The sequence below is a fragment of the Aethalodelphis obliquidens genome, unplaced genomic scaffold (genome assembly GCF_003676395.1).
Source record: "Aethalodelphis obliquidens isolate GAN/ISIS:26980383/991018 unplaced genomic scaffold, ASM367639v1 scaffold111, whole genome shotgun sequence".
Taxonomy (NCBI): Eukaryota; Metazoa; Chordata; class Mammalia; order Artiodactyla; family Delphinidae; genus Aethalodelphis; species Aethalodelphis obliquidens.
The window spans coordinates 2188032-2211915 of NW_020838055.1; positions in this window are offsets into that span (position 1 = coordinate 2188032).

Here is a 23884-nt window from a genome sequence, read left to right on the forward strand (position 1 = left end):
CTCCTTACCTTGACCGCTCTCTCTCCCCGGCCCGGGGCCTCCGGACAGTACGGCCTGTCGAGCTCCTGCAGCGTGCCCAACACTGCTAGAAGCTCGAGCTGCATCGGCGACCCAGACTGGCGAAGATGCCCTCCCTCGCGCAGAGCAGAAAACAAACATAATGAACACGGAATTGTTCTGTGGAACAATTGAAACGTTCTGTGGAAAAATGAAAAAGCAGGATAAGGGAGTAACGATGGAGTGGGGGTAGGTTTCGGAATTAAAGAGGTTGTCAACGTAGGGTCACTGACTAAGTGTGGTTGAAACACGCTGTGCAAGCTCCTCCTCGGGGCTTTTGCACTGTTTCCCCTTCCTCTACTGCTCTTTTCCTAGATACTCAACCGTTCAAAAAATCCCCCACTTCTTTCAGATCTTTGCTCAGATGTCACTTTATCACCGAGGAGTTTCGTAAGCATCCTATTTAAATCGCAACAGCCCCTTCCCCAGCACCTCTTATCCTTTCCCCCGCTTTTATTTTTTTTCCATACCATTTATATCTAGTACACCATGTATAGTTTTCTTCTAGCCCAATCAACCTCACATCCCCAGGGATAAACGTGTAATTCGAAGAAGTCAAGTTTATTTGATCATTACAGTGAGGGAGATAGCAAACAAGTGGAGCCCACGGGCCTATCAACAAGCACAGGAGAAAGTTGTGTGAGGATCTGGGTTCAGGGGAAATTTAAATGAAGCAGTGTTTTGATGGGTTCGCATCAGAGCACAGCTGTCTAAAGAAAAAGTCAAAATGTGGCCTGTACTGCAAAGTAGTCCAGGGTTTCCATGGAAATGAGAAGATTAAGGTAGATGTGGGGCTTCCCTGGTGGCGCAGTGGTTGAGAATCCGCCTTCCAATGCAGGGGACACGGGTTCGAGCCCTGGTCCAGGAAGGTCCCACATGCCTCGGAGCAACTGAGCCCGTGCACCACAACTACTGAGCCTGCGATTTAGGGCCTGCGAGCCACAACTACTGAAGCCCGTGCGCCTAGAGCCCGTGCTCCGCAACAAGAGAAACCACTGCAATGAGAAGCCCGTGCATGGCAACGAAGACCCAACGCAGCCAAAAATAAAATATAAATAAATAAATTTATTTTTTAAAAAAAGATGTGGAATGTAGTCACTTATCTGAAGCTCTGCATCTAGGTTGGAAGTGGAGGCTCCTGTCTCTATGTGTCAAAATCACTTAGATCCTCCAGCCAAGAGTGGATGTTTCATGATTACTGCTATGTGAGAAAGAGGAAAGCAGGCAGGGGCATCCAGGGGCTGCCCTGACACTCAAAGTTAGGTCTCCATGTTTTCCTGTCGAGTGTGAACAGTTTCACAAAACAACAACATCAGCCTCATTGTGATGGATAAAGACAAAACTACACAACTCCATCATAATGTTGACCACAGAACATGAACATTGTCTAAGACAAAACCGAAATATCCCCTTTCCCAGAAAATGAGTGCCGCTTCATACCAATAATATAGCCACACGTGAGTTAGACCACCCTATATATACTAAGACATATTAACATGGCGAACCATAGAATTTAATCCTATTGCTCAGCCATAAAAAGAATGAAATAATGCCATTGGTAGGAACATAGACAAACATAGAGATGACCATACAAAGTAAAATCAGAAAAAGAAAAATATCATATGATATCACTTATAGGTAGAAGTGAAAAATTGATGCAAATGAACTAATTTATAAAACAGAAGCAGAATCACACAAGGAGAAAAACTTAGGGTTACCAAACGGAAAAAGCGCAGTGAGAGGATTAAATAAGGAGGTTAGGATTAATATACACACTAATACATACAAAACAGATAAGCAAAGATGACCTACTGTACACCAGAGGGAGCTCTACTCAACACTCAGTAATAACCTACGTAAAAAGAGAATCCGAAAAATAACAGATACATGAATAAATACAACTGAATCACATTGCCATAGACCTACAACAACATGACAATTGTAAATAAACTATATGTCAACAGAAAATAAAAATTATTTAAAAAAAAAGAAAGAAATGCCTATTCTATTCCAATCAGAGCTCGGTGACTGGGGCTGGTGTCACATCCCTAAAGCTTGAACAGACTTGGGTCAAAAGGCTGGACTGTCCTGGGGCTGAGGGAGCTGGGAAGGATGTGGTAGCAAAGCAGCCCCCGTTGGACTTGTAGTGACAGGTCCCCTCTGGATGGACCACAGTCTCTGGATTCTGGTGGGCCCTCCTACACCTCAACCAAGCCTAGTGCACCCAAAGAATGATGGACCTCTGGGCTGGAAGAACTTTGAAATGTCACCCGGTCTGCACGTCTCCTGGTGGTGGGGTTCCCACGTGCAGCCTCTTTCTTTAGAGGCGCCCCACCTATATACGACAGCACCCTCAGCATAGCGGTTTGACAGAGGTTGGGATTTGTCTGGGGAGGGGGTGGGAGGGTAAGGGGGAATGAGAAAAGGAACACAAGTTCTTGGGTGTTTCTTCTGGCACATTCCACTCTAATTCACAACCCAGGAACAGGACTAGCCCTAACGCCCCCGTACCTTAGTAACCAGAGTTGGGCAGGAGGAAATGCTGCTGCCTTGTGGCGGTTTCCCATAACAACAACTTTAACCCCGCTGCTTATGGGCACTTAATATTCACAAAGCCTGCAGGGCTGTAAATGACACCTGCCCCCAAGAAAGATCCTCGGGGAGGTAACCAAAAGAATTCAAGACAGGGCGGACCTTCAAGCAGTCAATTTCCACAGGGAAACTGTACTCACACCGTTTAAAACAAAACCGCGTGCGGGCTTCCCTGGTGGTGCAGTGGTTGAGAGTCCGCCTGCCGGTGCAGGGGGCACGGGTTCGTGCCCCCCTCCGGGAGGATCCCACATGCCGCGGAGCGGCTGGGCCCGTGAGCCATGGCCGCTGAGCCTGCGTGTCCGCAGCCTGTGCTCCGCAACGGGAGAGGCCACAACAGTGAGAGGCCTGCGTATCACACACACACACACACACACACACACACACACACACACACACACACGCAAACATTACGCCAAGTGGGAGGTAGCCGACATACTCAATATGTCCAAGTCAAGCGCTGAAAATCATGTGCACCAGCTTGGTTATGTTCATCACTTTGATGTTTTGGTTCCACATAAGTCAAGTGAAAAAAACCTTCTTGACCGTATTTCCACATGTGATTCTCTGCTTAAAGGTAATAAAAACGTTCCATTTTTAAAACAAATTGTGATGGGTGATGAAAAGTGGATACTGTACAATCGTGTGGAATGGAAGAGATCGTGGGGCAAGCAAAATGAACCACCACCAAGTACACCAAAGGTCGGTCTTTATCCAAAGAAGGTGATGCTGTGTATGTGGTGGGATGGAAGGGAGTCCTCTATTATGAGCTCCTTCCAGAAAACCAAACGATTAATTCCAACAAGCACTGCTCCCAGTTAGACCAACTGAAAGCCGCACTCGATGAAAAGCATCCGGAATTAGTCAACAGAAAACGCATAATCTTCCATCAGGATAACACAAGACCGCATGTTTCTCTGATGACCAGGCAAAAACTGTTACAGCTTGGCAGGGAAGTTCTGATTCATCTGCCGTATTCACCAGACATTGCACCTTTGGGTTTCCATTTATTTCTGTCTTTACAAAATTCTCTTAATAGAAAAAATTTTAATTCCCTGGAAGACTGTAAAAGGCACCTGGAACAGTCCTTTGCTTAAAAAGATAAAAAGTTTTGGGAAGATGAATTATGAAGTTGCCTGGAAAATGGCAGAAGGTAGTGGAACAAAACGTTGTTCAATAAAGTTCTCGGTGAAAATGAAAAATGTCTTTTATTTTTACTTAAAAACGGAAGTAACTTTTTGGCCAACCCAATAGTTTTGACGAAGTCCAATTTATTTACTGTTTTGTTTGTTTGCTTGTGCTTTTGGTGTCATTTCTAAGAATCCATTGCCAAATCCAAGGTCATAAAGATTTGCCCTTATGTTGTCTTCTAAGAATTCTGTAGTTTTAGCTCTTACAGTTAAGTCATTGATCCATTTTGAGTTAATTTTTGTATATGATGTGAGGTAAGAATCCCTGTCACCTGGGATTCTGATAGAGATTATACTGAATCTGTAGATGAATGTGAAGAGTACTTCCATCTTAACAATGTTAAGTTTTTCAATTCATGAACATTGGATATTTTTACATTTATTTAGATCTTCTTTCATTTCCTTCAACAATGTGTTGCAGATTTCAGAGTATAAGGTTTGCACTTTTGTTTAATTTATTCCTACGTATTTTATTCTTTTTTATGCAATTGCAAATAGAAACTTTTTCTTAATTTTATTTTTCAGGTTGTTCCTTGCAAGTGTATAAAAATACAGTTTATTGTGTATATTCATCTTGTATTCTGAAACCTTGCTGAACTTATATGTTCTGGTAGTTTTTTAGTAGATTCCTTAGGATTGTCTACATATAAGATCTTGTCATCTGCAAATAGAGATAATTTTACTTCTTTCTTTCCAATCTGCATGCCTCATATTTATTTTATTGCCAAATTGCCCTAAGTAGAGCTTCCAATTCAATGTGGAATAGGAGTGGCGAGGGCAGACATCCTTGTTTTGTTCCTGCTCTTAGTGGAAAAGCATCCAATCTTTCACCACTGAGTTTGATGCCAATTGTGGGTTTATCATTGATGCCCTTGTTTGGATTGAGGAAGTTCCCTTCTATTCCTAGTTTGTGCAGTCCTCTTATTCTTTTTGATGCTTCTTTCCCCAGCCCTGGTAGTTTCCTCACATGCTGAATACTGAAGGATGACCCTCTGCAGATCTCTAGGTTCTCTCCCTGTGAAACTCTCTCCTCTCTGGTACTCTTCTGATGTCTATGAACTCTGGCAGCCTTGGTCTCTCCAGACCCTCCGCTCCATCTTTTCAGCTCCGGGATAATTACACCTCAGTTCCTCCTCCCTGTGTGGAAACTCAAGGCAGTGGGCTTGGACAATCAGAGGGCTCATCTTGTTATTTTCCCTTTTCCCATGGATCACTGTCCTTTGTTACCTGATGTCCAATGTCTTTAAAGTTGTTGTTTCATATATTTGCATATTTCATCTTTTTGGTGGGGGGGTCGTTGTTTTAAGCAAGAAGGTAAATCTAGTCTTTTTTACTCTAACTTGGATGGAAATGGAAGTCTGTGGATTATCTTTTGATGACCCAAAATTTAGCAAAATTGTCTTTTATTGTATGAGCTCTTTAAGAAAGTGTTCCTTACCCCAAAGGTCATAAGGATATAGAAGATTTTCTCTAAAAGTTGTGAAGTTTTTCTTTTCACATTTAAGCCTTTAATCCATCTTTAATTGATTTTTGTGTTTGTGGTGAAGTAAGGGACACAGATCACCTATTTTTCTTCATTTCATTTCATTTAGTTTTGGCTGTGCAGCTTGCAAGGATCTTAGTTCCCCAATCAGGGATCGAACCAGGAACGCTGGCAGTGGAAGCTCAGAGTCCTAACCACTGGACCGCCAGGAAATTCCCCAGATCACTTTTAGAAGTAGCATGTTTCGTTTAACCTTGCTGTAATTTGATCCATATTGTATTGAATCTTTAGATCGAGTTTGAGGAGAATCGGTATCATTTTAATGTAAAATATTAGCTCTTCATGTATTTATCCATTTTCCTATCAATAGTGACGGGTTAGTTACAGCTTTTTCTATTACAATGAAGACCCTTGTGAACATACTCAACCATGTCTCTTGGTACACATGTGCAAGTTTACCTAGGGTATGTTGGGGATGTACAGTGAATTTACCATAAAGCTAATAAGCTCATTTTTCATTCATAATGTTGTATTCTTTTTCTTTCTTTTTTTTTTAGGGGTTTGCAAATTGGTGATATTCTTTTTTTTTTTTTAATATTTATTTATTTATTTTTGGCTGTGTCAGGTCCTAGTTGCGGCACGTGGGATCTTTCGTTGCGGCACACGGGCTTCTCTCTAGTTGTGGCGCGTGGGCTCGCAGGCTCAGTAGCTGTGATGCACGGGCTTAGCTGCCCCGTGGCATGTGGGATCTTAGTTCCCTGACCAGGGCTCGAACCCACGTCACCTGCATTGGAAGGTGGATTCTTAACAACTGGACCACCAGGGAAGTCCCTGTATTCCTTTTCTTAAAGAGAATTACTTTCCCCCATTGAATAAGCCTCAGGTCCTCAAATACCTGGATTTGCCCTTAGTCATAGTGTATGCACGTGTTGGACAGAGCAATGCAAATATAGAAAATTCTGAGACAGAAGGATCTGTTGCAGGAAATTGGGTCAAAGGGTGTTGGAAGGAACTGGAGGAACAAAAGGAAGAAGGGGGTTTTACATAGCAGTTAAGAAGCTGGTACTGCCCCTGGGCTGCAGCGCCCTCCTCTATATGGAAGGGGCTGGAAGCCTGAAAACTACATCCTCCAGACTGTTTTGCCAACTGGAAGAAGCCATTTTTTCCTGCTGCTGGTGACTCTTATGACAGCAGCAGCAGCAGGTGACTGTGGGCTGCGGCGGTGGTAAAGAGTTGCAGCAGCAGCCGGAGTGCAGGCCCCTGGGTTCCAACATCAGTGCTTCCAGTGGCTCCATGGCTCACGCCACTCCCTCTTTGTCCAGTCTTCTCACACCCTCACTCCACCAGATCTCCAGATCCGTTTTGACCTACGGGTCTTCAACGTGTCCATTTTCTTTCCATTAGCTGGGCCTTCCCAGCGGCATTCCCTTCCCTCCCCATCAGGGACTGTGCCCTGGACTTCAGAGCTCTCTGTCAATCACCCTCAGTGTCTTCACCTTGCTCTCCTCTCTACAGCACCTGCTGTACAGCTCCTCGACCCGGGTGCATCCTCCAGCCCCACCTCCCTGCTTCTGGTTGCCACTGACCATTGCTGCTAGAGAACACCACATGGCCCTGCCCCAGCCCTGCTCCAGCCACTGCTGCATCTACATCACAGCTTCCCCTTGCCGTCCTGTCTCTAAGCTGATGAACTGTTTCCTCCAAGTGCCTGACACCTCCACCGTCTGTGACAAAACAGTTTTTATATCCCCAAGCTGTAGGTGAACCTGCAAAACCCACAGACTGCAGGCGAAAGTAGAGAAGCAAAGCTGAAAGCAGGCTTGGGTAATCCCAAACATGTCCACTAGAGGGCAGCAGACACCGGCTAAAGCTGCCGGGCTAACAAACCCCGAGCGTTCCTTGCACAGTTGATTCGCAGGCCTTTTGACCTGGGCCCCGGATCACTGGCGTCCTTACCTCCCCAATCCGGAAGCCCAGCAGTGGACTTTTCATGGGCTCTCCTGTTCCTCAGCAGTGTCCCCACCGCCCTGACCCCTTACCCCCCCATGGCTCACTCCCGCTCAAAGGCCGGAGTCCTCACCTGGCCTCCCAGGGCTGGCCCGCTCCTGCTCTGGACTCCTTGCCCGCTGCTCACGCGCTGCAGGCCCATCGGCCTCCGTGCTGCTTCTCGAGGCCTCAGACGCAACCACACTCAAGAGCCTCGCGCTTCTGTTCCCTCTGCCTGTAAGACTCTTCCTCCACGGGTCTGCGGGGCTCCTTCCCCGAACTCCTTCAAGGCTTTGCTCCCTGAGGCCTTCCCTGAGCACGTTCCATGTAGTAGATATGGAGTCACACCACGCAGACCCCCTTTCCAGAAGGATCTGCAGGCAGGAGCCATGGCCATACAACCTACAGCTGCCAGTTCTGCAGAGTCCACCTCGGCTTCACAGAGCGCCCTTGTCTGCTGACCGAGGGAAGCGCGGGGCCTGAGGCCTGAGGCCTGGTGGTTTCCGCCCCAGCGTTAGGGAGCCGCGCTCCCGCAGAGGATACTTGCTCCAGAACGCCCTAGCGGGGTCTTGTTGGACTTGTGTCACTGTTCAGGTTCTCCCTCTTCCCAGTCCTGTTTCCTCCCCCTTCCTTTCACAGGCATTGACCCCGAAATCCACCTGAGCATGTGCTTCAGCTAGTGTGACCCCTAGCACTCCCCACCTCCCACCCTGCATTATTTTTCTCTGTAGAACTTATCGTCTAACTCACAATTCAGTTTGCTACCCAGTGCCTCTCCTCACTAGAATGTAAGCTGGGTGAGGGCAGGGATTCTGTCTCTTTATTAACGAAGCACCTAAAAGAGGGCCTGTGACACAGTAGGTGCTAAATAAGTGTGATGAATGAATGAATGAAGGGGACATGGACCCGTGGTTGTTCTGGTGAAGTGGGAGGATGTGTGCTTTTGAGAAGGTTGCAGAAGATGAGAGAGGAGAGTTCTTAGCCTGGCTTCCCCAAAAGGCTGAGCTGAGATGACGTCACTTACTGGGAAGGGAACCCCAGAGCAGAGAGGGAGACAGAAGTTGGAGAGGCCTGGGTGGAGGTGTGTTGTCAAGCTGGGGTCTGGGAAGAGCATGCAGAGAGCCCCCCAGAACGGTGCCCCTGCAGGACAGGTGACTGGAACACTTACTTTTCTTTCAGCTTCCTCCCTGCTGATCGAGGGTCTGCCCGGGAGTTTGGGTTGCCAGTGCCCTAAGTGGTCTGCTGAGCCTGCCCTTCTTGTGGGAGGAGCTTCAGGGCACATGAGACTGTGCATGGGGTGAGAGGGAGAGCACACAGGGGGAGTCAGGGCTGATGTCAGCGGAGAGTCTGTGAGGGGCTGCAACCACGGAGGGAGGAAGGCGGGGCGTTGGTGCCATGCTGACGAGGAGGTGGGAGCTTAGACAGGGCACGGAAGCCACAGCACCGGCTGCACTAGGAGGGGTGGGGCAGGAGGCCAGGAGGGGCTGAACCGGGCCTAGCTGTGTGGTGGGGAGGGGAAAAATCTTAAAAACCGGTGCAGGGGACTTCCCTGGTGGCGCAGTGGTTGGGATTCTGCCTGCCAATGCAGGGGACATGGGTTCGAGCCCTGGGCCGGGAAGATCCCATATGCCGCCGAGCAACTAAGCCCGTGCTCCACAACTACTGAGCCTGCGCTCTACAGCCATGAGCCGCAGCTACTGAGCCCATGCATCTAGAGCCCGTGCTCTGCAATAAGAGAAGCCACTGCAAGGAGAAGCCCGCGCCCCACAATGAAGAGTAGCCCCCACTCACCACAACTGGAGAAAGCTTGCGTGCAGCAACAAAGACCCAATGCAGCCAAAAATAAATAAATTAATTAAAACAAAACAAAACAAAACCTGTTCAGGCTGGAGAAGTGAGAAGACCCTGGGGCAGGGGGTGAAGGGCTAAGAGGGGGAGGAAGGCACCACTGGCAACACAAGAGGAGGAGGAGGGGGTCAGGATGAGTTTAAACCAGAGGTGTTCGGGGCCCCAGTTCCTGTGCTCTTTCAGCCAGACCATCTTCATATGCCCATCAACATTTTTTCCTTCTCAAAGTCTAGTTGCTCTCAGATGAGATGCTTGAGGGGGACACCTGGCCACATGCGCTCACCAGTCTTGGGCCCTGCATTCTACCTGCTGCTGCTCCATTGTCTTACACAGTGCACTGTGTGCCAAGATGGGCGAGAAGACCAAAAAAATGGGTGAAGGGCTTCCCTGGTGGCGCAGTGGTTGAGAGTCCACCTGCCGATGCAGGGGACACGGGTTCGTGCCCCGGTCCGGGAAGATCCCACATGCCACGGAGCGGCTGGGCCTGTGAGCCATGGCCACTGAGCCTGCGCGTGCGGAGCTTGTGCTCCGCAACGGGAGAGGCCACAACAGTGAGAGGCCCACGTACCGCAAAAAAAAAAAAAAAAAAGGGTGAAAACGGGGGCGGGGGATTGTCTTATGCGTTCTGTTCTGCATACCCTCAAAGTCTTTTTACAGGAAAGAACTACAGAGATGCAGAAAATATAAATGTTACTTCATTGCCTATGACAGTCACCTGGTGATTTGACATCTTGCAATATCCAAACCAAAATCCTGGTACTCTTAATTGTCCATCGGTTTTCCACCTCTGGCATAACGGTGTGAGAAGCCCTGCATTCCCACTCCCCAGTCAAACTGGTGACAATTATAAAAAGAAATCCAGCCATTTAAAGTCCCTGGAAATTGTTCTAAGGGCATTCAGCAAATGAAGAAACATTTATTCAAAATATCTACTGGGTAAGAAAAATGAAAGCTATGGCATTTGAACCAGTCCCATTCCCACCCCCTCCCGTCCTAGTTCAGCAAGACGGAAACTCCACTCCAGACTGTGTAGCCAAGAACACTAGGGCTTCCTCTCCCCCCAGCTCCCAGTTGGAGAACCATCTTCACCCAAGGGACAGGATGCCAGCATTTTTCATCCTGTTACCTGTTGCTGAGGCTAAGTTCTGGGTGAGTGCGACTCAGGTGGTGGTTCCCTTAGCCCACCCAGGTTCCACTGGTGAGACGCAGGCTCTAGCTTGGGTGCAGTGCCACTGAGAATACCAGGGTCCTGATTGTCCTCAACCTGGCTCATAAGGTGAAGATAAGCCAAGAAGAATTGAAGTTACTTCCCCACCTCCACAGAGTGACCAGCTCCTGGAGATGTGCCTTGTCCCAGCCATTGTCCAGAGCCACAGCTCAGAGATTTTGCCCCGGGTGAGGAGAAGGCAGGGAGTCCCAAAATTCTTCCCAAAAGGATTGACTTCATTTGCAACAGAAGTTCAAGCCTAGAGGTGCTTTCAAAAACAATGGAGGTTGTAAGTGAAAAGCAATTAAGGGATTGGTATATTCACTAGAGATATAAGCAAAACTGTAGGTAGGTTGGTTGGTTTACCAGAAAGAACCAGGGAAAGATATAGCTAAGAAGAGCTACCTTGGGGTCAGAACAAATCTCAAACACTGACCTTAAGAGATATCCCTTCAAAGGAGCCCGAATTTAGTTGGATTAGACTGTGGAACAATTTATACCCCAGGGGAGTATTGAAAATAGTGGAGCAATCAGCTTGCAATTAGTGGAGCTTAACAGCCAGGTGTGGTCAGGGAAAGAGATAGTGAAAGAGAATCCTGCCAAAACTACTGATATCCCAGAATGACTGTGGGTGTACCTCAGGCAGACCTGGCTGAGGGGGTGCGCCACAACTCCCGAAGCCCGCGCACGTAGAGCCCATGCTCCGCAACAAGGGAAGCCACCGCAATGAGGAGCCCGCGCACCACAATGAAGAGTAGCCCCCGTTCACCACAACTAGAGAAAGCCCTGCGCACAGCAACAAAGACTCAACGCAGCCAAAAGTAAATTAAAAGAAAAAAAAAGTCTGGCTGCCTTGGAGTTGCTCTGCTGGAGAGTACAAGTGGAAAGACCACAGAGAGACAGAGGGAGATGCCCAGGGAGCCCCAGCTGGGCTAGCCTCCAGGTTTTTGGTCTTCACCCAGGCCAGACACCAGACATGTGAGTGAAGGAGCCTTTGAGGTGGTGATCCCAGCCCATCCCCCCTCTGACTGCAACCTCATGAGACACCCCGAGTCAGAACCACCCAGCTGAGATGCTCCCAAATTCCTGACCCACAGAAACCATGGGAGGTAATGAATGACTCTTGTGTTGAAGCCACTTGTTTTGAATTATTTCTTACGCAGCCATAGAAACTGGAACACTTTCTCAGTGAGGCCTTCTCTGACTACCCTATTTAAAATTTCAAGCCACTCCCCCACCTTATCATTCCTTGTCTCCCTTTTCTGCTTTATTTTTCTCCTCAGCATATACCACTGCATGACACAGTATAGATTTAATTATTTAATATCACCATACTAGTATGTCATCCCTCCAAGAACAGGGATTTTTTCCTATCAGGTTCATTGCTGTACCCCCAGTGCCTAGACCAGTGCTTTGCACATAGGAGATGCTCAGTATTTGTTGAATGGAATGAGTGACTCTACCCAGTGAAACTGCCAACTGCATACATGAGAATAATAAACACTGGAGTCTGAGTGGGGTTATCTCTGGGGAGGGAGGAAGAGGAAGCATATATCAGAGGCTTTAACTATATGTGTTTTCTTCTTAAAAGAAAAAAACGAATATGGCAAGATGTTTATACTTGATTAAAGAGTGTGTTTGCTACATTATTCTCTATACTCCGCATAAAAAAATTTTATGATACTCCCCATCATAAAATTTTTTTGATAAAAATACGATTTGTGCATGAATGTTCATAACAGCTTCCTTTGTAATAGACAAAAAAGTGGGACTAAATCATATGTCCGTCAGTTGGTGAATAGATAAGCTGTGGAATATATTCAGCAATAAAAAGGAACAAAGTACTGATCCATTTGACATCCAAAACCATTATACTGAGAGAAAGAAGTCTTATCCAAAGGAGTACGTACTTTATGATCATGTTTTTAAGAAATTCTAAAGCAGGCAAACCCAACCAATGGTGGAAAGAAATCAGCCTCAGTGCGGTCCTGGAGGACCAGGCCTGGCTCCCAGGCCGGCCCAGCAGCCCCTGTCCTTCACATTCCTCCCTCCAGGCCCAGCCCAGGCCCTCCCTCGATGAGTGACCCTGGGCAAGTCATGGCCTCTCTGTGGGGCTCAGTTTCCCCCACGGGAATTTCAACGGCGGAGGTTGGAACATGTGGCTGTACGCTTCCTTCCATCCTGACACTCCAGGATCCTGGGATTCCTGTGCAGCCCGCAGGTGGCTCAGGCCTCTGCAGCAGGGGAGGATGTGTCCACAGGCCCTGGAGATCCGACCTCAGGCAGACCTGGACTGGGCTGGGTGTCAACCATCCCACTTGTGGGGCTGGGGCTCCCAGTGCTCCCCTAAAGCACAGGGCTTGGAGGGTGAGAGATCTGGCAGTCCCTCTTCAACTTTTTTTCCTGTTTCTAAGGCTTTGCAAGCCAATGAAAATGCAGTGCTGAGAATAAGAGCCCCTTGTCCTGAGTTCTGAGCCCTAATCCTCTTATGCATCGTATCGCCAGCGGAAAGCCGGAGCTGGTGGCAGAGGGCTGCTCTGATTTCCCTGCCAGCCGTCCCTCTCCCCACACGGTTGTGCCAGCCCAGTCCCATCACAAAGGGCCGGCGCCCCGGCCAACTCACTGCACAGCTGAATGTAACCGCCACTTGGGCCTCTGATGATGAAGGGATCAGACTTGATGAAGGGATCTATCGGGGCTGGACGGCCCAGGAAAGATTGAACACCTGCCTGCCCAAGATCTACAGGCCAGTTCAGAGACCCAGGTCTGCCCAGTGTGAACTGGCGCAGGGGTCTGCCTCCCTCCCCTGGGAGCCCAGACTTTTCCTCAAGCAATAAGGGGGGCCTCGACTGGGTAGTCACGGGGTCTCTCTGGGCTCACCCATTCCTTCAGGAAGCGTAGACGGAGCCCAGCTCTCAGCTGAGGCTGACAGGGCCCTGAAGAGGTGGGCGATGGGACACCCACCCGGGGTCTCCGAGGAGTGAAGGGACAGACACTTCCCATGAAGCCAGAAGCACCACAGCACCAGTGTGGCCATGGGAGGGTGCACCCAACCTGCCCGACCCCCAGGGAGGCTGGGCAAGGCTGTGCGGACTTTGATGAGCAAACAGGAGCTGGGCAGGTGGCTGGAATCGGGCTGGGAGAAGAGGAGAAGACAGCCCCTCTCAGGAGGAAGGAGCCCCAGCCCTGAGAATGCCTTTCCAAGGGTTTGGAGAGAACAGCTGGCCATGGTCGCACAAGACACTGCAAAATGTCTGTGCTGGAGACCCATGGGGCCCAAAACATGGGGCCTCACAGCCTCCATACAAAGAGCCCCAGGCAATGGGCTCCCGGCACACTGTGGGCTGCCTCTCCTCCCACTCCCTCCTGAGCCTGCTCTAATCACGCTTCCAACCTCACCAACCCCGTGGACCTGCTCGTTCAAGGTCACCAGCGACCTCCACGTTGCTGACACACCATCAGGTCCCACTGCCATCATCTCAGTTCAGCAGCAGCAACACATCACACAGACCATCACTCCTCGACACGGTTCTTTGGCTCACTCGCCTGGTGATCCTCCTACCTCCCTGACTGCTCCTTTTCCACTCCCTTTGCGGGTTCCTCCTCTTTCCCCAGACCTCCTCACCATGGTGGACCCCAGGGCACAGGCTTGGAGCCCGCAGTGGCTTCTGCTTTTAAAATAATTACAGCCAGTGTGGAGGGCTCTCTGTTTGGCATCAGAAAAAGAACAGCGCCCCCTCCTTCCTCCTACCCTCACAGCCCTGATGCGCTGCTGGGACCCTGCTCAACACACATCCTGTGCTCCAAACACAGCTGCCACGTGGTGTACCTGGGTCTTACACAGTAACCACGGTGTGGCTTACAGCAGAAAGGTTAAAATAGCTCTCCAAAGATTTCTCACTGTAGTTGAAACTCATCGCACACCATCACAGCACTTCACACCCCTGTTGATCCAACCATTCATTCATTCATCGTCACTCATTCGACCCACATGGATTTACTTCTCCTGAGCCCCATGGGAAATGCACCGAGGAAGACTTCACTGAGAAACCAGAAAATAAGCACTGTGCCCAAAGGATAGATTTTTTTAAAAAGAAATTTCAAAATATTTTTCCCTAAAGGATTAATAAAAGCATAAAGATTCTGCCTGGGTAAAGATATTTGAACAAACAGATAGGAAGGTTAAGAGATAAGAAATACCAGTCTGGGGCTTCCCTGGTGGCGCAGTGGTTGAGAGCCCGCCTGCCAATGCAGGGGACACGGGTTCGTGCCTCGGTCCGGGAAGACCCCACATGACGTGGAGCGGCTGGGCCTGTGAGCCATGGCCGCTGAGCCTGTGCATCCGGAGCCTGTGCTCCGCAACGGGAGAGGCCACAACAGTGAGAGGCCCACGTACCGCAAAAAAAAAAAAAAGAAATACCAGTCTGGGGGGAGAAAAAACCCTATAGAAATACCCTACTAAATATCATAGGTCCCTCTCTCTGTACACTTTGTTAAAAAAAGTAAAATAAATAAGAAAATCATATAGGGATATGTGACATTATTGTAACTGTGTACTTGGGAATAACGTGACTAAGTTCATGGTTTTTTCTTAAGAAAAAATGTACAGTTTGTGTAAACCTAATAAACATCCAAAGCAGTGGAAAATATGAAATGCTGGTCTGACGTGTGACATCTTGAGTGAAATAGTCACTTCCCAGCAGTGCACCCTCGATTAATTTCACTGACCTTCAGGTTCCTACTCAGCATAAAAAAGAAGGAAATCCTGGGACTTCCCTGGCAGTCCAGTGATTAAGACTTCGAGCTTCCACTCTAGGGGGCACGGGTTCAATCCCTGGTCAGGGAACTGGGATCCTGCATGCCGTGCGGAGCGGCCAAAAAAAAAAATAAATTAAATTAAATTAAAAAAAGAAGGAAATCCTGCCATTTGTTACAACGTGGATGGACCTAGAGGGTATTATGCTAAAGTGAAATAAGTCAGATAGAGAAAGACAAATACCATATATCTTACTTATATATAGAATCTAAAAAACAAAACAAACAAAACAGATTCATAGATACAGAGAAGAAACTGGTGGTTTTAAGAGGAGAGGGGGATGGGGAAATAGGTGAGGGAAAAAATAAGTCACAGGGATGTAATGTACAGTGTAAAGAATGTAGTCAATAATACTGTAATAACTTTGTATGGTGACAGATGGTTACTAGACTTTATCGTGGTGAGGATTTTGTAATGTATCTGAACATCAAATCATTACGTGGTACACCTGAAACTAACATAATATTGTATATCAACTAAAATTTAAAAAAACCAAACTAACAGAAAAAGCAATGCCTACATACATCTGAGGGTTGTGATGAGAATGAAATGAAATTATGCTGTGGAGTATGCTGCATGATACCTGGTAGCTATTATGAAGTTTACCAATCACAGTTCAATAAAGCTTGAATAACTGAGGGTTTCTGTGAAGGAATATGCTGGTCATCCAAGGGCTAGGCAGAAACCTTTCAAGTTTTGTCATCAAGCTGCTGTCACTGACACACTCCTGTCTGCAAATATGCGAGAGAAGTCAAGATATGATGCAGGCCAGCGGCGGCCTTGGCCGACCACACAGGGAGGTCTGGAGCCAAAATGGGCCATCAGGGTTGTCTGGCATTGGGTCAAGAGGGCCAGCTTTTTACCCCCACTTGGATCGGTCATTGGATGTGGGCCATCCTGGGAAGGGGGTGACCTCAGGAAAGGTGGCTCTGTGCAGCTGGGACAGTGCCCAAGGGACTGGCTTGCTGACCACACTCTTGGGGGGATCTGGGTGGGCACATAGCAGAGATGGGCTGGAGGGACAGAACCAGGCCATGTGGAGGGGAGGGCAGAGATGACAGGAACTGGGTCGTGGGGGATGACTGACAGGGAAGCTTGGCCTGGGGCTGGACCCTGGGGGTCTGGAGCAGTGCATGGGAGGTGGGGCCTGTGAGCCATCACAGCCTGAAGTGCCGCGTTGGGCAGTCTGCCACCTAGAGCCCAGCTGATGGGCCCAGAAAGTCAACTAGCCACCCAGGAAGCAGCCGCACAGCAGGAGCTTTACAGTTTACACAGAGCTGCTCACCCTCCCCTGCATCATGAGCTGGCTTTCAGCATCACTAAGCCTGCATCCTGGGACCAGCGTAGCCAGAGGCGAAGGGACACCAGGTGAAAGAGCCAGGTTTGGGGCTGGGTGATGACTTATGATGGGCTTGGCTGGGGTGTGAATGGCACATCCCGCAAATGTACAGATGGCAGAGACACGAGTAGTTAGCTCCTCTGTGGTTCCTGGAGGACAGAACTGGGGCTTGAAACAGTCCTAACAGGTTAGAAATAGGAAATTCAGTTTTCATAAGGCCCCATCCAGCACATGGGCCCCCAAACCCAGTTGAACAAATAGAGTCATCCCCTCCCTCAGGAAAATGACATCAGCGATGGTATGGGTATCAGCTCAGGATGACTCAACAGAGGGATGTGTGATGCTCGTTGTGGGAACAGGGCCAGTCAGTGAGGCCCTCAAACCCAGGTAAGGAGGGCCCTGACTGTCCTCATGGGGCAAGGGGTCATCAGGGCCAAGGGACATGCCTGCTCAGGGCACATACTCTCCCCTCCAGACCACACTTGTTACCTGGGACCCCAGAATCTCTTGCCCAAATGGCTCCAAGCCTACTTTCCTGGCCCTCTTCCCTAGGATGGTGTCTGAGAGGCCAAGTGGTGTGAACAAAGATGGGACATGTTAACTGAGGTGTCCCCATGTGTGTTCCTGAAATATCTCACGTGGAAGGTGGAGCCAGGGGTAAGAGGGAAGGGGACCAGGCTGGGGACAGCAGGGCTGCTCTCACCGCCCCACCACATTCTGGGGCAGAACTCCTGAGTCCGAGAACCCTAAGTTCAAGCTTAGCCTTCCAAGTCATTGGGAAGTATGAAGGTCAAAGCTGAGGTTTGCTCATTGAAGGGTCAGCTTGAATCATAACTTGGGAATTTTCAGACACGGATCTGCCCTAGCCCTGTGAATGTCTGGGTGGACCTGGGGCAAGTGGCGCCTCTGGGTTCACACCTGGGGTACAGAGACCCCTTTTGGACCCACCGGGACGCTCTGAGAAGAGCACCCGGGCGTCAGCCAATAGAGCTGTCGCATGAAGATGGCTGAAGGGACTGAAGACCTTCAGCCAGGAGGAGAGAAGGTTCAGGCACAGCATTCTGGTTGTCTTTTGGTCCTGAAAAGATTATCAAAGGAAAAAAGAGACTGATTCATTCTAAGTGCACCCAGAGTAGAACTAGGAGCTGGCGGTGACTCAGAGGAGAAAGATGACCCGTTTAACAAGAAGGCAGGGAAGGTGGCAGAAGGAAAAAAAAGAAAAAGAAGAATGGACAATGGTGGGAGGAAGTGAGCACCTTCTTGCTGGAGGAAGGCCAGCTGTGCTGGCTCAGGATCTTTGGGGATTTCCTAGAGTTGATTTAAGCCACAGCTAGAGGACCAGGACCAGCTGATAATTAAGCTCTTCCCTACCTGAGAGGCTCTGTGAGTGTGACTAGTGTAAGTCATGTTGCAAGGCTCTCACAGACAAGGTCCCCCCGGTCCTGCCATCACGCATCTGAAAACTCTTTCCGGTTTCCAGGAAGGGTAAACGGAGGCACAGAGCAGAGAAGTCACAGGAGTGCCTGCCTGCCCAGCTTCCCCCGTGATGCTTCAGAGGGGATCTGCCCTCTATTTTTTTTTTCGGTACGTGGGCCTTTCACTGTTGTGGCCTCTCCCGTTGCGGAGCACAGGCTCCGGACGCGCAGGCTCAGCGGCCATGGCTCACAGGCCCAGCTGCTCCGCGGCATGTGGGATCCTCCCGGACCGGGGCACGAACCCACGTCCCCTGCATCGGCAGGCGGACTCTCAACCACTGCGCCACCAGGGAAGCCCTGCCCTCTACTTTTATTGGCCATGTTCTCGTCTGCCTTTTTGTGGGTTTGGCAGGGTCTCTGGGGGTGTGTGACAATTCTCACATGGACACATCTTCATGAATGCCAGAAGCCAGAGTCCTGTGCCTGGTACTTGGCAGTACCCGGGTGGCCATAGGAGCCAAAAGGAGGTCTTTTTTCCTGTGGGAACTCATTCCAGTTGCCAGCAGAATGAGGAACAGAGCCATGTCACTTGGCTTTCTAGTGGTTACTCCTGGCAACCTTGCCTGGCCTTGCTGTGGCCTAGGGCAGGGACCCAGTCTACCCCAGGGTTTCTGTTTCTCCATCTGTGAAACAAGGGTGAACTCCTGCCCTGGCTGGCCACAGAGCCGGCCGGATCAGGAAGCATGCTGTCCTCCTTGAGAGGGCAAAGCAGCAGCCAGAGGAAAGACAAGTGAGAAGTAGGGCCTGCCGCCTCCCAAGAGAGGCCCAATTAGGCCAATGAGCAGTTCCCACCAGAGGCTCTGGCCAGCCCTCAAAGCCGGCCGCGTGGGCAGGCAGTAGCAGGCAGTGGGATTAACGGTGGCAGCCCCGGCCCACTGAAGTGCCCTCAGGAACTTCAAATGAGCACATTAGCGCCAAGGGGGAAGCAGGCCAGCTCCCTTTCTTCTGCAGGGAAGGGGTGAAAGGGAGCCGGTGTGAGAGCACCCAGCTACAAGAGGGCAAAGCCAAGCAAAGGGCCACTCTTTTGAGGCCTCCTGGGACCTCTGCACAGGCCTCCCCTGGGGGCCCCAAAGATGGGTATCATGTGGATCCAGAGATGGGTTCACTCCACAGGCCCCAGTCAGTACCCCCTGAGGAAAGCTCAGCCCTATTCTAGCCCTGGGGACCATGGATGCAAACAAGAAACTGCCCTGTTCTCAAGGAACCAGAGTCTACCGTTCATTCATTCATTCATTCATCCATTCAACAAAACTGCTGCCTACCTACCGAACCCTGGGGCCATGGTGGTGAACAAGACAGTCAGGATCTCCGCTCTCAATAAGCAATATGGAAGTCAGACAGAAAACAATAACCCAGTAATGAAAAACCAGAGAGGCAACAGAGTGGTCGTGAACACTGACTCTGGAGTCAGAAGGCCTGGGTTCAAATCCCAGCTCCAACTCTAGCTTCTGACCAGGAGGAAGCTACTTTACCTCTGTGCCTCAGCTTCCTTCTCTGGAAAGTGGGGATAATAAAAGTATCCATTGCACAGGGTAGTTATAAAGATGAAATGAGTTAATAATTGTAAAGTACTTCAAACTGTGTCTGGCATATAGTAAATACCAGTAAATATTTGTCAAATAAAAAATAAAAAGTGTCAGGTAACAATAAATATTATGAGGACCCTACTGGGGAAGATGTGTGTGTCGGGTGCGGGGGAGCACATTAGAGAAGGGGAAAGTTGAAATGCTTTTGGTTTCAAGTAACAAGAAACCTGGAGGCTGGGCAGCTCCAGAACTAGCCAGTTCTGGTGCTAAATGTCTTTGAAGAACCAGTCACTTTTTATCTCTCTGTTTTGCTCTCCTTAGCCTTGCCCTCAGGCTAGCGCCCCTCAGAGTCTCAAGACGGCTGCTGAAGTGCCAGGCATTGCATTCATGCATGACATATTCACTGAAGAGATTGGCTCTTTCTGGTGATAGGAAAATTTCCCCAGAATTCCTCTAGCAAACTTTCCTTCCCACCTCATGTACCAGAGCAGCATCACATGCTCAAGATTAAAACCAATCACTGGCAAGGTAGCAGGGATCACCTTGACTGGGTTACCAATCAGGATCTACTTTGAACATGGGGTCTTTCAGAGGAGGCATAATAATGAAACAAGAACAAGGTTCTTAGGACTGGGACACCATATGGTAGTGGTGTAGGCAATTAACAAATTCTGCAGCAGAGTGTAAGGCAAGGCCTCATTAAGGATATCCATTTGACCAGGGATGAGAAGGAGCCATCCATACAACTATGAGCTTGCTTTTCAAGGAACAGAAGGAAGTCCAAAGTGGCTGTAAAATGGACTGAACAAGGGGGAGGTGGTGTAAAATGATAACATAAATGATAAATGGTGTAAAAGCAATCATCTAAGTTTCTACCTTAGGAAACTAGAAAAAGAAATGCAAATTAAATCCAAAATAAGCAGAAGAAAAGAAATAGGAATTAGAGCAGAAATAATTGAAATTGGAAACAGGAAAACAATAGAGAAAATCAATGAAACCAAAAGCTGTTTTTTTCAAAAAGATCAATAAAACCAATAAGCCTCTAGTCAGGCTAACTATGACAAAAAGAAGATAAATTACTAATATCAGAAATTAAAGTGAGGACATCACTACAGATCCCATGGAAATTAAATAGATAATAAAGAAATACTATAAACAGAAGAACAGATAAATAAATCAATGGAACAGAACAGAAAACCAGAAATAGACCCATATAAATATAGTCAACTGATCTTTGACAAAGGTGCAAAGACAATACAAGAGAGCAAAGATAATCTCTCTAACAAATGGTGCTGGAACAACTGGACATCCACATGCAAAAAAATGAATCAGGATATGGATCTTACATGCTTCACAAAATTTAACTCAAAATGAATCATAGATGTAAATGTAAAACGCAAAACTATAAACTCCTAGAGGAGAACATAAGTGAAAACTTAGATGGCCTTGGCTATGGTGATGCCCATTTAGATACAATACTAGAAACATTATCTATGAAAGAAATAATTGATAAGCTGGGTTTCACTACAATGAAAACTTTTGCTCTACAGTAGACAATATCAAGAGAATTAGGAGACAAGCCACAGACCTGGAGAAATTATTTGCAAAAGACACATCTGATAAAGGACTATTATCCAAAATATACAAGGAACTCTTAAAAACTCAACAATTAAAAAAACCAACCTGATTAAAAACTAAGCCAAAAACCTTAACAGAGACCTCACCAAAGACAAATAAGCATATGAAAAGACGGTCCAGAACACGTCATCAGGGAAATGCAAATTAAAACAGCAATGAGATACCACTACACATCTGTTAGAATGGCCAAAATCCAGAGCACTGACAACCTCACATGCTGGCAAGGATGTGGAGCAACAAGAACTCTGATACATTGCTGGTGGGATGGTGGGAACGTAAAATAGCACAGTCACTTTGAAGATAGTTTGACGGTTTCTTACCAGACTAAACATACTCTTACCATATGACCCAGCAATCATGCTCCTTGATATTTACCCAAAGGAGTCGAAGACTATACGCACACAAATATCTGCGCAAGGATGTTCACAGCAGCTTTATTCATAATTGCCAAAACTTGGAAGCGACCAAGATGTTTTTCAACAGGTGAATCAATAAATAAGCTGTCCATCCAGACAATGGAAAATTGCTCAACACTAAAAAGAAATGAGCTACCGAGCCATAGAAAAGACATGGAGGGACTTCCCAGGTGGTGCAGTGGTTAAGAATCTGCCTGCCGATGCAGGAGACACGGGTTTGAGCCCTGGTCCGGGAAGCGTGCAACGAAAAGACCCAGCGCAGCCATAAATAAATAAACAAATAGATACATAAATAAATAAATAAATAAATAAGAAAAGACATGGAGGAAACTTAACTGCATGTTACTCACTGAGAGGAAACCAACTTGAAAAGGCTACATACTGAAAAGGCTGCAACTATGTGACATTCTGGAAAAAGCAAAATCTTGGAGACAATAAAAAGATCAGCGGTTTTTTTGGAGGGGAGAGATAAATAGGCAGAACACAGGATTTTTAGGGCAGTGAAACTACTCTGTATGATATTATAATGGTCATTATATATTTGTCCAAACCCATAGACTGTACAATACCAAGAGTGAGCCCTAATGTAAATTATAGACTTTGGGTGATTCTGATGTGTCAGTGTAGGTTACCAACGTGTCCTGGTAAAGAAATGTACCATTCTGGTGAGCGATGCTGATAATTAGGGAGGCTGTGTATGTGTCGGGGCAGTGGGTATATGTGAAATCTCTGTACCTTCCTCTAAATTTTGTTGTAAACCTAAAACTTCTCTTTAAAAAATAGTCTTAAAAAAAAAGACTACTGAGTAAAGCAAAACTTAGAGTAAAATTCATAGTCTTAATATGGGTATACTAGAAGAGGGACTGAAAAATAATGAGCCAAGCATCCATAAAGAGGTTAGAAAAAGAACAGCAAAGTAAACTCAAAGAAAGTTAAAGAATGGCAATAATAAAAACAAAATCAGGAAATATGGAAATAGAAAACAAATGTACAACAGAGATGAACAACAAAACCCCAAGAAGTTGGTTTTTTGAAAGGACACAACGGGTAAGCCTCCTGTGCCTAATCAAGAAAGAGAGAAGGCACAAATAACCAATATCTGGAATATAGATGGGACACAACTAAAGATCCTGCAGACATTAAAATTACAAGAGGAGGGGGCTTCCCTGGTGGCACAGTGGTTGAGAGTCCGCCTGCCGATGCAGGGGACATGGGTTCGTGCCCCGGTCTGGGAAGATCCCACGTGCCGCGGAGTGGCTGGGCCTGTAAGCCATGGTCGCTGAGCCTGTGCGTCCGGAGCCTGTGCTCCGCAACGGGAGAGGCCACAACAGTGAGAGGCCCGCGTACAGAGAAAAAAAAAAAAATTACAAGAGGATATTATGCTAAAAAATTTTGACATTCTAGATGAAATGGACAAATTTCTAGAAAAATATGTCATCAAATGTGCACAAGGGACTTCCCTCGTGCTCCAGCGGTTAAGACTCCGCACTATCAATGCAGGGGGTCCGGGTTCGATCCCTCCCTGGTCAGGGAACTAGATCCCACATGCATGCTGCAACTAAGAGCCCGCATGTCGCAACTAAAAAAAAGATCACACATCCCGCAACGAAGATCTCGCACACGGCAGCCAAGATCCTGCACGCCTCAACTAAGACCCGGCGCAGCCAAATAAATAAGTAAATAAACAAATATATTTTTTTAAAGCGACACAAAAGTAGAAAATTTTAACAATCTTGTAACTGTTTAGGAAGTCAAATCCACCGCTAAGAAAACGTTCCACAAAGAAAACTCCAGGTCCAGATGGCTTCACCGGAAGAAATGGTGCCAATATTAGGCTCTCTTCCAGAGAGTATAAAAAAAAAAGTATACTACCCAATACATTTTATAAGGTTATCATAACCTTGATACCAAACACCTAACAAGAAAGGAAAGCTACAGGCCAACCTCACTCAGGAATGTCTATGCAAAATTTCTAAAAATACATGCTATCTAATTTAGCATAGCAATAAAGTGAAAGGTTAATGCATCCAACCAAGTTACATTTATTCCAAAATTGCAAGATTGGTTTAACATTTGAAAAATCAATGTAATTTTATGTATTAAGAGGATAAAAGAGGAAAATTACATGATTATCTCAATAGATGCAAAAAAGCTTTTGATAGAATTTAACATCTATTCAAAGTAAAAACATTTAGCAAACTATGAATAGAAGGAAACTAATTTGATGAATGGTATCTGCAAAAAAACCTACAGCAAACATTATTTTTAATGATAAAAGTTTGAAGGCTTTCCTTTTGAGACTGGCAATGACACA